Source organism: Salmo salar, chromosome ssa10, assembly GCF_905237065.1.
Source record: "Salmo salar chromosome ssa10, Ssal_v3.1, whole genome shotgun sequence".
NCBI lineage: Eukaryota > Metazoa > Chordata > Actinopteri > Salmoniformes > Salmonidae > Salmo > Salmo salar.
Window position 1 is genome coordinate 22,102,535 of NC_059451.1, and position 18,991 is coordinate 22,121,525.

Here is an 18,991-nt window from a genome sequence, read left to right on the forward strand (position 1 = left end):
AAGCAAATCCCTGCAGCAATGTTCCAACATCTAGTGCAAATCCTTCCCAGAAGAGTGTAGGCTGTTATTGCAGCAAAGGGGGACTAACTCCATATTATTGACCATGATTTTGGAATGAGATGTTCGATAAGGAGTTGTCCACATACATTTGGTCATGTAGTGTATATTCACGTCACCAAATCATTGATTAAAACACACTGTTTTGCAATGAAGGTCTACAGTAGCCTCAGCAGCACTCTGTAGGATAGCACCATGGTGTAGCCGAAGGAGAGCTAGCTTCTGTCCTCTTGGTACATTGACTCCAGACAAAACCTAGGAGGCTCATGGTTCTCATCCCCTTCCAAAGACTTAGACAGTAATTATGACAACTTCCGGAGTACGTCCTCCAACAAATCAGAGCTCTTGCAGCATGAACTGACATGTTGTCCACCCAATCAAAGGATCAGAGAATGAATCTAGTACTGAAAGCATAAGCTACAGCTAGCTAGCACTGCAGTGCATAAAATGTGGAGAGTAGTTGACTCAATGAGAGAGAAAGACAATAGTTGAACAGTTTTGAACAAATTCATTTCTTCCAAAATTAAGGAGAAGCAAGAGAGTGAGAGAGAGAGAGAGAGAGAAAGACAATAGTTGAACAGTTTTGAACAAATTCATTTCTTCCAAAATTAAGGAGAAGCAAGAGAGAGAGAGAGAGAGAGAGAGAGAGAGAGAGAGAGAGAGAGAGAGAGAGAGAGAGAGAGAGAGAGAGAGATAGCTCTACGCAGCCACACTCCACAGTCCTGTGTCTGGTCAGGAGAATAATCTAAGGAACACAAACCAAAATACAACATAAATGAAATATCATATCATACATTCATATCATAATCATCACATTCAATCTGCAGCCTTAGACAACAATCAACAGTGATTGCTAAACTCCACAGACCTCTGTTGACGTCCATTCCATGAATTCTAATGCTAAGGTGACGGTAACGGCCATGGTCTGGTAGTCCAGAACAGAGTTATAGAAACCCCCCAGGGGCATGAAGAAGAGGACCGGGGAGGTGTAGAGGGCATAGAACAGGGTGGCAGTCAGCAGCCAGGGGTTGAACAGCTCCTGTCACTGGCCAACCTTATGGAGCTCCGACTGACCTCGGAACTCATCTCCTGTAGCAGGGAGGAGATCAACAACAGTATGGTAAGGGTCAGGAGTGTTTCCATGACCACATGGAGTAAAACAAACTCTGGGCCCCTAGGGCCCTACCCTAGGGGAAGACCTATATCTTTTCTCTTACCTGCTCGAAAAAGCCCAGGCATTCTACTGGCATGTCGGTGTAGAAGACGTACAGGATGATGAACCAATTCTAATACAGAGACTGGAAGAAAACAGCCCAGAAAAAGGCAAAAACATTGGGGTCTGTTAAAAAAGGTTGCAGTTCCATTTATGATGCAAAACCAATGTGACCAGTTGGACCATCTCTCTGAGCACTGAAGCCATTGAAGAAGCTGAACCAGATGTGTACCAGAGCAAAGCCCCTACCTACATTACCTCTACTAACCTGTACCCCAGCACATTGACTCGGTACCGGTACTCTCTGTATATAGCCTCGTTATTGTTATTTACATTTTTAAATTTTAGTTTATTTGGTCAAAATTTTCTTAACTCTTTCTTGAACTGCACTGTTGGTTAAGGGCTTGTAAGTACGCATTTCACAATTGTATTCGGGGCAGGTGACAAATAAAATTTGATTTGATTTGTACAGGAAGTAGCGCAGGAAGACAGCGATGCTGCAGTACGACCAGCTTCTGTGGACCAATAGGAGTCTCTATAGGAAGCTGAACTGGGGCAGGGCATAGTCAGCATTCTGCACTGCCTGACTCCTCTCTACACCAGCCAAACCTACCCGTATGTGAGCTGGTAGAGGAAGGAGAAGGGGGAGAGGGGGAGAGAGGGAGAGAGAGAGCGAGCGAGCGAGAGGAGAGGGAGAGAGAAAACATGTTAAATACAACCTGCCTTCGAACAGACATAATTTCACTGCCAACCTCTCTGTCCATCACACTCACTGTTGATCAGGTTCACATTGTTGGCATCATCGCCTATCGCCATGGTGATGGAGGTGGTGTGTTTCCCATTGAGCATGACCACATCAGCCTTCTGGCCCGGAGTGACACGACAACACAGCACTGACTGGCACAGCCCTGCCAGGGTCATGAACCTGGCACCCACCCTCTGGCCTGGCGTCAAACTCTGCCTGAACACTATCAACATGACACTGCCTTTTGTGTGATGTTTTTCTTGAGAAGAAACAACAAGAGAAGGCAGCCTTCAGATAAAGAGAGTCTTTACTAGACTCAGAGCAAAGAAATGATACGGATCATCACTAAGCTATAAGATATTCAGTCTTGTAGTCTTAAGACAAGCTCTATTAGTCCTTATCCATATGTTTACCAGTTCAGGGCCGGTGAGGACCAATGCTGATTTCTCTCCAGCCATCTTTCTGTCCACACGCCATAGTTATGTCTCTTTGCCCTTGGAGAAAGTCCTCTCTGGATCAGGAGAAGACTGCCTGCGGGAGGAAAGACACTAATAGATACAGTATATTGGAAAAGTATAGTCAATGTGTGTCTGTGTGTGTGTCCGTGCGTGTTGTGTAGCCATGTGTGTGTCGTGTAGCTGTGTGTGTGTGTGTGTGTGTGTGTGTGTGTGTGTGTGTGTGTGTGTGTGTGTGTGTGTGTGTGTGTGTGTGTGTGTGTGTGTGCATATGTCTGACCTCAGTTCCTCCCCTTCTAATAGTCTGGCATCAGGATCCAGAAGTCTGCAGGAGTATCATATGTTCACCGCTGTCTCTGCAGAGAGAAAGAGAGAGACAGTGACAGAGAGACAGACAGAGGGATTGATGACTGAGAAGAACAGAACAGTGAGAGTTTTCTCCACTCAGTATGGTGTGGTGCCTATCTTTCTTGTCCCCGGTCAGCACCCAGACTTGGAGTCCAGCCTGTCTGAGCAAGGAGATGGTCTCAGGGACCCTGTCCTGCAGCCAGTCCTCTGTAGCCGTCACCCCCAGCACCTTCACAACAGGAACCAGGATATACAGAGAGTTTATCACTATGACAGTGGATCACATTACATTTATGTAAAGCTTTCATGAGGTTCCTTGATTGGCATCATCCGTTGTAGCATAGTGATTTCTCATCAAATCCCATGATATGAACATACTGTAACGCAGTGTCCTGATTATGAGGATTCCTTTACACCTCTCTCCATGTCGTCAGACAGCTGATCCAGCACGTCCTCATGGTTACGGGTTGTCAAGGCAGTTCCACTCCTCCCATTAGGCCTAGGTACAGTATGTACAGTATGTTCAGTATGTTCCGTATGTACAGTATGTTCAGTATGTTCAGTATGTTTAGTATGTTCAGTATATTCAGTATGTTCCGTATGTACAGTATGTTCAGTATGTTCCGTATGTACAGTATGTTCAGTATGTTCAGTATGTTCCATATGTACAGTATGTACAGTATGTTCAGTATGTTCAGTATGTTCCGTATGTACAGTATGTACAGTATGTTCAGTATGTTCCGTATGTTCAGTATGTTCAGTATGTTCCGTATGTTCAGTATGTTCCGTATGTACAGAATGTTCAGTATGTTCCGTATGTACAGTATGTTCAGTATGTTCAGTATGTTCCGTATGTTCAGTATGTTCCGTATGTACCGTATGTTCAGTATGTTCCGTATGTACAGTATGTTCAGTATGTTCAGTATGTTTAGTATGTTCAGTATATTCAGTATGTTCCGTATGTACAGTATGTTCAGTATGTTCCGTATGTACAGTATGTTCAGTATGTTCAGTATGTTCCATATGTACAGTATGTACAGTATGTTCAGTATGTTCAGTATGTTCCGTATGTACAGTATGTACAGTATGTTCAGTATGTTCCGTATGTTCAGTATGTTCAGTATGTACCGTATGTTCAGTATGTTCCGTATGTACAGTATGTTCAGTATGTTCAGTATGTTCCGTATGTTTAGTATGTTCCGTATGTACAGTATGTTCAGTATGTTCAGTATGTTCCGTATGTTTAGTATGTTCCGTATGTTTAGTATGTTCAGTATGTTCCATATGTTCAGTATGTTCCGTATGTTTAGTATGTTCAGTATGTTCCGTATGTTTAGTATGTTCAGTATGTTCCGTATGTTTAGTATGTTCCGTATGTTCAGTATGTTCCATATGTTCAGTATGTTCCGTATGTTTAGTATGTTCAGTATGTTCCGTATGTTCAGTATGTTCAGTATGTTCCGTATGTTTAGTATGTTCCGTATGTTTAGTATGTTCAGTATGTTCCATATGTTCAGTATGTTCCGTATGTTCAGTATGTTCAGTATGTTTAGTATGTTCCGTATGTACAGTATGTTCCGTATGTTTAGTATGTTCAGTATGTTCCGTATGTTTAGTATGTTCAGTATGTTCCGTATGTTTAGTATGTTCAGTATGTTCCGTATGTTTAGTATGTTCAGTATGTTCCGTATGTTTAGTATGTTCAGTATGTTCCGTATGTTTAGTATGTTCAGTATGTTCCGTATGTTTAGTATGTTCAGTATGTTCCGTATGTTTAGTATGTTCAGTATGTTCCGTATGTTTAGTATGTTCAGTATGTTCCGTATGTTTAGTATGTTCAGTATGTTTAGTATGTTTAGTATGTTCAGTATGTTCAGTATGTTCAGTATGTTTAGTATGTTCAGTATGTTTAGTATGTTCAGTATGTTTAGTATGTACAGTATGTTTAGTATGTTCAGTATGTTTAGTATGTTTAGTATGTTTAGTATGTTTAGTATGTTCAGTATGTTCAGTATGTTCAGTATGTTTAGTATGTTCAGTATGTTTAGTATGTTTAGTATGTTTAGTATGTTCAGTATGTTTAGTATGTTCAGTATGTTCAGTATGTACAGTATGTTCAGTATGTTTAGTATGTACAGTATGTTTAGTATGTTCAGTATGTTTAGTATGTTTAGTATGTTTAGTATGTTTAGTATGTTCAGTATGTTCAGTATGTTCAGTATGTTTAGTATGTTCAGTATGTTTAGTATGTTTAGTATGTTCAGTATGTTCAGTATGTTCAGTATGTTCAGTATGTACAGTATGTTCAGTATGTTCAGTATGTTTAGTATGTTTAGTATGTTCAGTATGTTCAGTATGTACAGTATGTTCAGTATGTTTAGTATGTTCCGTATGTTCAGTATGTTCAGTATGTTCAGTATGTTCAGTATGTTCAGTATGTTCAGTATGTTTAGTATGTTCAGTATGTTCAGTATGTTCAGTATGTTCAGTATGTTTAGTATGTTTAGTATGTTCAGTATATTCAGTATGTTCAGTATGTACAGTATGTTTAGTATGTTCAGTATGTTCATGGTTCTCAGACAGGACAGGGCAACAGCTAGAAGAGGGCAGGAATATACCTGACGAGATGTTGCATGAGATCTGCTTGTTCTGCTTACTCTATGTAGTGTGTGTGTGTGTGTGTGTGTGTGTGTGTGTGTGTGTGTGTGTGTGTGTGTGTGTGTGTGTGTGTGTGTGTGTGTGTGTGTGTGTGTGTGCACGTGTACGTTAGTGTCTTACATCTAAGGCTTTCTCAGTGCTCTCCAGATATGGACAGTCTTTTTGTAGTCTCTCCAAGATCACTATGTCAGCACCTTTACAGTATAACTTCAGCCCTCCCTCTGGCTCCTGCACTGCACACACAACAACATACATCAGAGGATAGAACACATCTACACATGTCAGGAGAATACATCAAGACCAGAGACTGGGGGATAGAGAGATGAAGGGAGAGAAAGGGAAAGGTGCCAGGATAGGGGAGCTGTGGGGCAGATGCATCCAGTCTCACTCAGGTAGTCACTAGATAGCCATGCTAGAAAGGACAAGAGGCAATTCTGTCAGATCTTTTGAGAAAGTACATAATTAGGGTATATTTGTTAGGGGTAAGCTCAGGGTTATATATTCATCCTTCTAGCATGGTCAAATGGTAACGTCAGTCTCACCCAGTACAGACATGTCTGGTGAAGTCGAGCAGGGTGAGGGAGCTGGTAGTGGCATTTGAGGCCCAGCTCACTGACTGTCAGAGAGTTCCTGGTCCTGGAGAGGAAGACCCAGCCCAGCTCACTGACTGTCAGAGAGTCCCTGGTCCTGGAGAGGAAGACCCAGCCCAGCTCACTGACTGTCAGAGAGTCCCTGGTCCTGGAGAGGAAGACCCAGCCCAGCTCACTGACTGTCAGAGAGTCCCTGGTCCTGGAGAGGAAGACCCAGCCCAGCTCCCTGACTGTCAGAGAGTCCCTGGTCCTGGAGAGGAAGAACCAGCCCAGCTCACTGACTGTCAGAGAGTCCCTGGTCCTGGAGAGGAAGACCCAGCCCAGCTCACTGACTGTCAGAGAGTGCCTGGTCCTGGAGAGGAAGACCCAGCCCAGCTCACTGACTGTCAGAGAGTCCCTGGTCCTGGAGAGGAAGACCCAGCCCAGCTCACTGACTGTCAGAGAGTCCCTGGTCCTGGAGAGGAAGACCCAGCCCAGCTCACTGCAGTTAGACTGCTGCACCACTCGGGAGCCCTTTCTTCCTGGCGGATTTGACTATGTGCAAATAATACTGGACTGAACCGCATAACGTATACAGTATGTTTTTCTCGACAATAATATGGAACATCTAAACCTGGATCATTACCTGTGATTCCTCTGCAATGATTGGCGCATCTCCTGAATAAATACAAGAAAGAGAAATGAAGACATTTGCAGATAGAGTGGGGATAGGGGGCTGTGTAGTAGCAGACAGTGGGCAGATGGGAGTGAGATTCTAGCCACATTTCAGATCACACCTTGACTCTAGAGGGCTGGACCATCATTAAATATTTTGCAGGGTGGGTATTTGAATATTTAAACATTTACGAGGGTGCCCTGATTTGTCATACAGTGCCCAGAACTTCCAGTCAGCCTGTAACTCAAACTCTGAGTCTGACACTCACATACGTAGGTCTGGGTCATTGGTCAGATGCAAACAAAAGTGAGTTCAGTCACTGTGGTGAAACCAAATCTAACACATATAGACAAAGGCTGCTTCCAGGTCATAGGCCATCCGTACTAGATGTGTGACAGACAGAGACATTTCAGATGAAGTATGTGTATACAGTACTATAGGACTGGAGGAGTGGATTCTAGTGAAATGTCAAGCTCTGGTAGGTGAGGAAGGCTTTGTAGACGGGCGAGTTGCCCCCCATTAACACAGCCAGCAGTAGAGCCACCAGCAGCAAGAGCAGCACTATCTGAGATCATAGACATACATGTAGATAAACACACACTACTACACAAAAACACTTTTAATACACAAATAAAACACATGTTCAAGTTGAATAATTCAACATAATAAAATGAGTCAAGACAAGAGACGCATATAACTCAGCAGATAAAACCATCTATCTCCATAACTCTCACACTGCTTTCCTTCCTCATCCTCTCCAGGTCTCTATCACTCACCACAAGGATGACCTCGTCCAGGTCTCTATCACTCACCACAAGGACGACCTCGTTCAGGTCTTTATCACTCACCACAATGATGAGCTTGTTCAGGGCCTATCACTCACCACAAGGACGACCTCGTTCAGGTCTCTATCACTCAACACAATGACGACCTCGTCCAGGTCTCTATCACTCACCACAAGGACGACCTTGTTCAGGTCTCTATCACTCACCACAAGGACGACCTCGTCCAGGTCTCTATCACTCACCACAAGGACGACCTCGTCCAGGTCTCTATCACTCACCACAAGGACGACCTCGTCCAGGTCTCTATCACTCACCACAATGACGACCTCGTTCAGGGCCTATCACTCACCACAATGATGACCTCGTTCAGGTCTCTATCACTCACCACAAGGACGACCTCGTTCAGGGCCTATCACTCACCACAAGGACGACCTTGTTCAGGCCCTATCACTCACCACAATGATGACCTTGTTCAGGGCCTATCACTCACCACAAGGACGACCTCGTTCAGGTCTCTATCACTCACCACAAGGACGACCTCGTTCAGGGCCTATCACTCACCACAATGATGACCTTGTTCAGGGCCTATCACTCACCACAATGATGACCTTGTTCAGGGCCTATCACTCACCACAAGGACGACCTCGTCCAGGTCTCTATCACTCACCACAAGGACGACCTCGTTCAGGTCTCTATCACTCACCACAAGGACGACCTCGTCCAGGTCTCTATCACTCACCACAAGGACGACCTCGTTCAGGTCTCTATCACTCACTACAAGGACGACCTCGTTCAGGTCTCTATCACTCACCACAAGGACGACCTTGTTCAGGGCCTATCACTCACCACAAGGACGACCTCGTCCAGGTCTCTATCACTCACCACAAGGACGACCTCGTTCAGGGCCTATCACTCACCACAAGGACGACCTCGTTCAGGGCCTATCACTCACCACAAGGACGACCTCGTTCAGGGCCTATCACTCACCACAATGATGACCTTGTTCAGGGCCTATCACTCACCACAAGGACGACCTCGTCCAGGTCTCTATCACTCACCACAATGATGACCTCGTTCAGGTCTCTATCACTCACCACAAGGACGACCTCGTCCAGGTCTCTATCACTCACCACAATGATGACCTCGTTCAGGTCTCTATCACTCACCACAAGGACGACCTCATTCAGGTCTCTATCACTCACTACAAGGACGACCTCGTTCAGGTCTCTATCACTCACTACAAGGACGACCTCGTTCAGGTCTCTATCACTCACCACAATGATGACCTCGTCCAGGTCTCTATCACTCACAAAAAGGACGACCTTGTTCAGGGCCTATCACTCACCACAATGATGACCTTGTTCAGGGCCTATCACTCACCACAAGGACGACCTCGTTCAGGGCCTATCACTCACCACAAGGACGACCTTGTTCAGGGCCTATCACTCACCACAAGGACGACCTCGTTATGGTCTCTATCACTCACCACAAGGACGACCTCGTCCAGGTCTCTATCACTCACCACAAGGACGACCTCGTTCAGGGCCTATCACTCACCACAAGGACGACCTTGTTCAGGGCCTATCACTCACCACAAGGACGACCTCGTCCAGGTCTCTATCACTCACCACAATGACGACCTTGTTCAGGGCCTATCACTCACCACAAGGACGACCTCGTTCAGGGCCTATCACTCACCACAATGATGACCTTGTTCAGGGCCTATCACTCACCACAATGATGACCTTGTTCAGGGCCTATCACTCACCACAAGGACGACCTCATCCAGGTCTCTATCACTCACCACAATGATGACCTCGTTCAGGTCTCTATCACTCACCACAAGGACGACCTCGTCCAGGTCTCTATCACTCACCACAATGATGACCTCGTTCAGGTCTCTATCACTCACCACAAGGACGACCTCATCCAGGTCTCTATCACTCACCACAATGATGACCTCGTTCAGGTCTCTATCACTCACCACAAGGACGACCTCGTCCAGGTCTCTATCACTCACCACAAGGACGACCTCGTCCAGGGCCTTCTGAATCTTGACTCTGAGCCGACCAACATTACACAGGGTCTTACTGTCTGAATCTGAGTCATCTTGACTCTGAGCCGACCAACATTACACAGGGTCTTACTGTCTGAGCCTGAGTCATCTTGACTCTGAGCCGACCAACATTACACAGGGTCTTACTGTCTGAGCCTGAGTCATCTTGACTCTGAGCCGACCAACATTACACAGGGTCTTACTGTCTGAGCCTGAGTCATCTTGACTCTGAGCCGACCAACATTACACAGGGTCTTACTGTCTGAATCTGAGTCATCTTGACTCTGAGCCGACCAACATTACCCAGGGTCTTACTGTCTGAGCCTGAGTCATCTTGACTCTGAGCCGACCAACATTACACAGGATCTTACTGTCTGAGCCTGAATCATCTTGACTCTGAGCCGACCAACATTACCCAGGGTCTTACTGTCTGAATCTGAGTCATCTTGACTCTGAGCCCACCAACATTACACAGGGTCTTACTGTCTGAATCTGAGTCATCTTGACTCTGAGCCGACCAACACTACCCAGGGTCTTACTGTCTGAGCCTGAGTCATCTTGACTCTGAGCCGACCAACATTACACAGGATCTTACTGTCTGAGCCTGAATCATCTTGACTCTGAGCCGACCAACATTACCCAGGGTCTTACTGTCTGAATCTGAGTCATCTTGACTCTGAGCCGACCAACATTACCCAGGGTCTTACTGTCTGAATCTGAGTCATCTTGACTCTGAGCCGACCAACATTACACAGGATCTTACTGTCTGAGCCTGAATCATCTTGACTCTGAGCCGACCAACATTACCCAGGGTCTTACTGTCTGAATCTGAGTCATCTTGACTCTGAGCCGACTAACATTACCCAGGGTCTTACTGTCTGAGCCTGAGTCATCTTGACTCTGAGCCGACCAACATTACCCAGGGTCTTACTGTCTGAGCCTGAATCATCTTGACTCTGAGCCGACCAACATTACACAGGATCTTACTGTCTGAGCCTGAATCATCTTGACTCTGAGCCGACCAACATTACCCAGGGTCTTACTGTCTGAATCTGAGTCATCTTGACTCTAAGCCGACCAACATTACCCAGGGTCTTACTGTCTGAATCTGAGTCATCTTGACTCTGAGCCGACCAACATTACCCAGGGTCTTACTGTCTTAGCCAGAGGGGCAGGAAGATATGTCTCATTTCAACTTTCAATTTTCAGTTTCATAGTCCTTATAATTTATCTGTTAGGGGAGGAAAAGAGGATCCATTTGAAAGTATTGGTGCAGGGCCTATGTATGTGTGCTGAGTACTGGTGTATATGAACATGCCATAGGCTGTGTCTGCATTGAAAGGGCTGTTCCACTCAGCAGGATGTGTTCACCGTCCAGAGGGTGGCGCTCTCCCCTCTAGTGGAGCTCTCCTCGGATGGTGTACGGATGACTGTTGGGCCCCTCACACAACACAATGCCTGAGAGACGGAGGGAGAGAGGGAGAGATAGGGGTGGGGAGCGAATAAGAGAGGGAAGGAGGGAGGGAGAGAGTGAAAGGGAGGGAGAGAGAGGGGGCAAAAAGAAAATGATGCAGGGGTAGAGTGAAAGGGAGGGAGAGAGAGGGGCAGAAATAAAATGATGCAGGGGTAGAGTGAAAGGGAGGGAGAGAGAGGGGCAGAAATAAAATGATGCAGGGGTAGAGTGAAAGGGAGGGAGAGAGAGGGGCAGAAATAAAATGATGCAGGGGTAGAGTGAAAGGGAGGGAGAGAGAGGGGCAGAAATAAAATGATGCAGGGGTAGAGTGAAAGAAAGGGCTGTTTACATTTCTAACCTGACACTGACATACAGTTATTAGGAGCTCACCATATTTTGAACACACTTTGCATTTGAACCTATTTCCCCTTACTTCCTAATGCTCTGGGTCAGAGTGGTGTTTACCATTGAAGGCAGCTGCGGTCTGCTTCAGATTTGAGCTCACCCTATTTTTTTATAAACGTAGCATTTGTTCCTAATTACTGTAATGCTTTGAGTCAGGTGGTGCCTACCATCGAAGGCAGCCAGGGTCTGCTCTGCTGGGTCAGTGGTCATCTCTGTGCGGGTGGAGGCCAGGGCCTGTAGCTACTTCATGTTGGTCTCTTTGCAAAAACAACACTGCAGTGACTACGTAATAGAATTATTATAATATGGATATAATATGTGTAAGAGGAAGACACATACTACTGGGGAGCAGTGCTCTCATAACAATGATATCAATCTCAGAATAAAAGCCAAGTGCATTGTTAGAACACAGATGTTCCTGTACCTGTCAGCTGTCTCCACGTAGCACAGCTGTCTCCACGTAGCACAGCTGTCTCCACGTAGCACAGCTGTCTCCACGTAGCACAGCTGTCTCCACGTAGCACAGGCTGTGAGGCTCGGAGCTGCAGAGGAGAAGCAGATCCACCTGTACAAGAGATACAAAGAGAGAAGCGGGAATATAGAGGATCAAAGGTAGAGGGGGAGAAAGGGGAACAAGAGTCAGGGACAGGAGACCAGAACGCAAGAGAGACACAGGTTTTGGATGAACATTACTTTACACAATCTGTGACTGTTCGTAAACCAGCAGGTGGTGCTGAGTAAACTGAAGCATCAGCCTAGGTCTAGAAACTCACCGGGATGATCTGGTCTTTGTGAAGTCGCAACACATCTCCCACACATTCATCCTTCCACTGGGATGGGCTGAAACTGAGACTGGAGTGGAGAGAGACAGAAGGACAAAGGAAGTGATATTGATTTACACAGACGTTTGAGGGTTTTACAGTACACATGGGTGTCTCAAGTTCGGTTTTTGCCCTGAGAGACAGAGCTGGCCTCTTTGTGCTCACCTCTGGGAGATGAGGATATCACAGGGTTATTAATCTGAGAGTCACTGCATCTCCTGGCCTGATGTAGAAAGAGAGGAGAAATAGACACATAGATCGATACATAGATAGATATATATATATTAAAAGCCAACTGACATTTACTCCTGAGGTGCTGACCTGTTGCACCCTTTTCAACCACTGTGATTATCATTATTTGACCCTGCTAGTCATCTATGAACGTTTGAACATCTTGGCCATGTTCTGTTATAGTCTCCACCCGGCACAGCTAGAAGAGGGCTGGCCACCCCTCAGAGCCTGGTTCCTCTCTAGGTTTCTTCTTAGGTTCCTGCCTTTCTAGGGAGTTTTTCCTAGCCACTGTGCTTCTACATCTGCATTGCTTGCTGTTTGGGGTTTTAGGCTGGGTTTCTGTATAGCACTTTGTGACATCGGCTGATGTAAAAAGGGCTTTATAAATACATTTGATTGATTGATTGATGAGATGGCAGAGATATACTGGAAACACACACACACGTGTACATATACATGCATGCGCACACACACACACACACACACACACACACACACACACACACACACACACACACACACACACACACACACACACACACACACACACACACACACACACACACACACACACACACACAGATATTGATCATTCATTGAATCACAAATATGAATTGCACATTAATAAGACCTGCTCACAAGAACCTGGAACACTTTAGTCTAAAACAACCAAAAATATAAAAATATTACGATTCTATATCAACATACATACAGATAATTAAATTCACCAATATCAAATATTGGCTATAAACTGAGAGTTGAAACCTAGAGTTTGACCTACATCACCAGGATGAGGAGGAAGTAGTGGTTGGCTTCTCACTGGAACTGTTTGTACAGCGTGAGGGGAAGTCCTGACAACAAAACCCAGTGGACAGACACAGAAAGAAACAGAGAGAGAGAGAGAGAGAGAGAGAGAGAGAGAGAGAGAGAGAGAGAGAGAGAGAGAGAGGGAGAGAGGGAGAGAGAGAGAGAGAGAGAGCGAGAGAGACACACAAGGGAGATGTGAGAGTTTGTCAATTAGTGGGTTAGCGTGTCTGTGCCAGCAGTGTTGGATCACAACACAGTGTACTCTGGGACTCAAGGTATATCGGTCCCAGCAGCAACACAGAAAGGATCTCCTCTGTCGATGTTTGTGGAAGCGGCGGCTGTTTGCTCTCACCTCCCACGTGATATCTGTTATAAACAGAGTTAAAGAAAAGCCTTATATAACTGCAAATGTGCTTTATCTATGACTAGGTCAGGTCACTCTCCATCACAGAGGGAGTAGGATGAGATCATGTGTGTGTGTGTGTGTGTGTGTGTGTGTGTGTGTGTGTGTGTGTGTGTGTGTGTGTGTGTGTGTGTGTGTGTGTGTGTGTGTGACAGACTGTAGTGTGTTATTATGCCATCTCTCAGGGGGAATCTTGCAGGCCCCTATTCGCCCATACCGTACATGGAGAAGACAGAAATTACTCTAATAGCTTCTTCTGAGGAAACCGGACCTCTGTCATTATCAAATTAGGTCAAAGGTCATATATTGGATGCTTTATTTGACATCTAAACACTTTTCTTTGTTTCATGCAAATATGGATGGACACAAAGACTGGACTGACCTGTTTCAGGGTTGGTGGTATTATCCCCTTTTGGGCACGGTGCCATAATGACCACAGACGCTGTTCTGGAGGAGTGAAACATCAGAAAACAACAGACAACGAGTTATTTATAACATTGACTCGCATGCCAGTCTTCTAACTCATTACATTGCTGCCATGCTTACTACCTCACAGAACACACAGAGAAAGGGAAACTTGACTCCTCAAATCATTGACTGTGACCTATTCTCAATAGAAAGACACACAATCCTGTGTTATTACTGGTCATGTGAGGTGACTGAGTGTCAAATCAAATGGTCCCAAGGTTTAATATTTAAGATGTTTGATTAGTAGTAGACAAAATACCTACCGAACATGAGTTAACCCAGCTTGAGTTGAAAGTCCTTCTTTTGGTAAGCGGTTGGTCAAAACATGTCGATCCAACAATTTGAGCATAAATCCTTTTAAGCCAGGACTCTCAGCAGGTAACACAACAAGAGGTGGTGAATTCTGGTTCGGAAGTAGATATCCTGTTTTCATCTGTCGTCACAACCTAAAGAGGAGAATGGATCGTCTTCAGTGGAATGAATGTCAAGCCAGTTCACCTCAGATAGGCCAGAGAGAGGGGCTCCACCTCCGTAGCTCTAACTCTCTAATGCCTATTCTCCTTACAAAGAAAATAGATAACAGGTGATATCTGATGTCCTTTAACCCTAAACACTAACCCTCCTTCACACTTCGGCATAACAGCACAAAGTCGAATAAACTCCCACCAGAAATAAATAAACTAACAAATCCATAGCTCACTCTTAAATTGTTTGTATGTCTCACACACAAACACCTGTGTAGGGGACTGTTAACAACTCTCACCTGTAAACAGCGTCTCTGGAGGATCCCTCCGTAGCATGTGTGTCCCATGGGTGTCACGTAAGACCTGTGACCAAGCGACTGTGGCACGCACCAACAACCTCAGCAGTGTCAGACCACGGCTGAACATTAACGTGGTGGTGACTTTCCATCCACCCTCCACAGCATTTCAGAACATTCACCTGCTTGGGAGTGTTCCCTCTCTTCTCCCTCGCTACCTTTCACTCTGTCTCTGCCCCTCTCCCTCTCCCAGGTAGCTTCACCATCAACATGTTCCACCTGTACCTGCCAGAAAGAGAGGGAGGAAGGGAGGGCGGGGCAGGGACAAAGCGTGAGGAGAGAGACGGGAGAAAAACAGGCAGATATAAAGGGGGAAAGGTTATCAGTGCTTAGTTTGAGAACAGAAACACCAGTTTCAACACCTCAACACCTAATTTCCCAGCTCCTTTTCCATGTCCACTCAACACTAGACCATTGAGATATACTCATCTGCACTGAAGATCTCACTGACGTCTTTGACTGGATCTCAATAGTCTAAGGAGAACGGGAGAGGTCAAGAGGAAACAAGGAAATTATTTTGAGATTCATCCTTTGTCACAATGCTAATAAGGTTAACATTGGACTAAAGGTCTGATGAGAGTATCTATGAGCAGGAAGTCCTGTGTGGAGAAACTGCAGCACTATGTCTTTGTTCTGGAAATACTTGGCCAAACTCACAGTTCTGATTTTCTTCCACAATGGGTTTTATATTATTTCCCCTCACAATACAGAGGTCTCCTTTTCTTCCCCACATCACCCCCCTCTCTGCATATTCCCTCATCTCCCCCTCTTTCTCCCTCTCTCTTTCTCCCGTTCGCACTATTTCTTCCTCCCTCTCTCTCATTCTCTCTCTCTCTCTCTGAGGGAGGACAAACAGTGGGACTGTGGATGTGTCTCTCTGCTCCAGATAATCAGCCTGTCGTAAGGAGGGCCTATTAGGGCACTCTGAGCTGCACGAGGACTGAGATGAGGACGAAGGGGCCCAATGAGCTCCCTCCCAGGGGTGGCCACTAAGTCTTCATCCTGAAACGGAAGGTTCTCTCTACAAAAAGAGCACTGTTTATTGACACCGGTCACACAACTACATTGTTTATGGCATAACATTGTCCACTTGTTAGTACAATTTTAGATTTTCTGTTAAATCACGATTGCATGTGATTATCAATGATGTCTGTGAAAGAAAATATGTTCCAATAAGAAGCCCATTACATTCAATGTGTATGATATACTGTCTTTAAATAGCCATTCTGGTGTAAATTCTCTTTCCACTCCTCTTGTGCATCTCAAGTTCTCAACCACATTCAGAGGACTGATGCTGAACCAGAAGGTCAAGGTGGCCACAACAGTGGAAACTACTAAGTGGCCTGGATTCGCGATGGAACCACAGCAATTGCCAGAATTGTATATCAAAACTGTAGGTAAATTCCTTCAGGTCAAAAGGCAAATGATCACCATTACTGTTCAGAAGGCAACATGCAATGAAATATAAACTTATATAAAAGCCACAAAGATATATCGCTAAATAGCTCAAAGCATGTTTTAGGTTATCAAGGCATATGTAATAAGATGCATGTATTTAGATGGATCTGTATGTAATAATACATGTCAAACTAATCCATTGTTCAGTCAGCACACCTTCTTGTGCTTTTCTCTGTTGCATTGCCATCTGGTGGTTGTAAATATCCACTGCAGCTTGATAATCCACTAAACAGTTTATTACCGGTTTCTAAACTTTACTAAGATGTCATCATGTGTCATCACATAAATATCTTACATCCAGTTCAATTGTATGTACTCTATTTAACATAGTGTTAAATGTGCTTGTGTTTTACTCGTACCCTCCGTTGAATTATCCTCAAAAGGGCCGCAGTCTAAAGCTTGAACGCGAGTGTCTGTGTGTTCATGTAGCACATGGAGATGTGTGAAACTTACTCCTCAGTCTTAAATGTCCTGCTTGTGTCGCCTCAATAGCTAGCTTTTGCGGTGACGCGATTGGCTAAGACACTTGAAGGAGGGCTGTCACGTCTGTTAGCAAGGAGGGGGTCTTAAGTTCATGCCAGGTATGGGCCGAATCGGGAGGAAGTGGTACTCGCTAAGCAAGCAGCATGACACCCTTTTCCTTCGCATCTGTGTATTTTCATCAAGTACAATCAGTCCAATCTATTTTTAAATGTAGACTTGCAGCAGAGTGGTTTTCTTAGATGTATTGTGGCACGGGGGTCTCAAACCTCCACAAACAATAAGACCAGTCAGCCAGGCTTTTTCCACTACAGTTTAACTGCTGGCTATTATACCTGCTAAACCTCATATCCCTCAGCAAGCATACACACATACACACTTCAATGTGAATCCATCACACCATTAGAAATAGTTCAACAGGTGGAGGCCTACTTACCATTTAACAGTTGGAATGGTTGCTAATTGATGTCCACACCAAAGTAACAGAGAGATGGATGGACAGATATACTGCAGTATCTTTGGTACACAGGCCTTCTGAGAGAGGACTGGAGGACCTTTTGGCCAAGCTCCATCCCGCCTGGTTACTGTAGATCAAACCCATACTCAATCACTAAGGCATCTTCCACATGAGATCAGAACCAGAGTAACACCATGACCCAAAATGAGGTACTTGTACACTTGCACAAACTGTGGGGTCAAACTTTGTCAAACTAGAATCTCTGTAGCCCATTACATATTACTGGATCTGTACAGTATCATCACTTGTCTATGCCTGGTCCATCTTTCCCATGAATGAGTGGATCAGTGTGGGAAAACTGTGCTTTTCTGTTGGAGGGGTCTACCAGCCAGGCTCTGACCAACCTCTGCTCTCAGTCATCCTGTCACCCAGTCACACTGCATCTGAAGCAGAAGGTTACACCCAGTGAGCTAAATGAGGCAGTGAAACTTCCTGTGAAAAGTGGTTAGCAGCTTCGCTGACAGGATAGGAGTAGGAATCATGCAAAGACCATTTCAGATTGGCCTTTCAACCAAGATGGTGAATATAAAAACATGACCTGGTTTAAAATAGAACCACGTCTTGTCATTCACACGTACTCTATTTTCAACATGCACACACTTCTGATAAATACAAACAGCTAGCACAAGAAACAAGGCTTTTTCAAAAGTATTTTAGATAGTCTCTACTCTTTAGCCATGTAAGATAAGGAGTCATAACCTGGCTAACAATACTTGACGTGTACTGGTATACACCACAATGAGTCACTTTGTGGAAGTACTGAATTTGAGACTGTATGTGGGCACAGCATCATGTGTATGTTAGCTGTGATGGTGTTGGGAGGGTGAACGGGTGAGATGGACGGGGTTCTGCTACTTGCCTAGAGGGTCACTTTGTTGATATATGGTTGGCCTATGTAGACAGAGGAGGGGAATTCCATGCCAGCATAAAGGCAGGAAGTGGTTTTGCCACACAATGAACTGAAACTTGGGCTGCATCTCAATAGTTTAAAGTGACTTTCTCTCCTCATACCCTCCCTTCCATCTCCACTAATGTGAAAGAACTGGACAGGTGACAGCAAATACCTGAAAGGCCGTCCACCACATTGTTTTCAGCCACCATATGTTATCAGTTCAGTGCAGGTAAATGAAGAGGAAATCACTTCAGACTATGGTGATGCCACCTGGTACCTGTAATATAATGAATCCTGAAATCAAAGTCTGAGCACCACAACAAGCCCTGCCACTGTCTTCAACATCTCTAAATGTATCCCTACTCCCACAGACAGTTGCCTTTTCACTTCTACAGTAACGGCATAAAAGGCATACTTGTGGTAAGTGAAACTAGAAATGTATTCAGGTGAATGTCTGTGGTTTAACCCTTTCAGTTCTAGGAAATAGAGACTTTATGAGTCATTATGACCACAGAATCTGTCAGGTTGTTGAACTTCGGCAGTTTAGAACTAAGGAAGACCTATGGATGAGTCACAAGAGAGCGCAAGCAACATGTTCACCGCAACTGCTCCCTTTTCTCACAGGACAGTCCCCCACTTACTGCCTGGACAATCCCTCACTCACCACATGCCCA

At 45.0% G+C, this 18,991-nt stretch overlaps 1 long non-coding RNA gene across 1 annotated transcript; it reads right to left on the reverse strand.

Annotated features, from left to right (window-relative positions):
• Nucleotides 1-874: 874 nt before the first annotated feature.
• LOC106614007 (uncharacterized) lies at nt 875-2,545 on the reverse strand. Its single transcript, XR_006757143.1, has 3 exons — nt 2,429-2,545; nt 1,275-2,274; nt 875-1,146 (listed from the first exon to the last, which is right to left on the reverse strand). It is a non-coding gene; the product is annotated as an uncharacterized lncRNA (long non-coding RNA).
• Nucleotides 2,546-18,991: the final 16,446 nt, after the last annotated feature.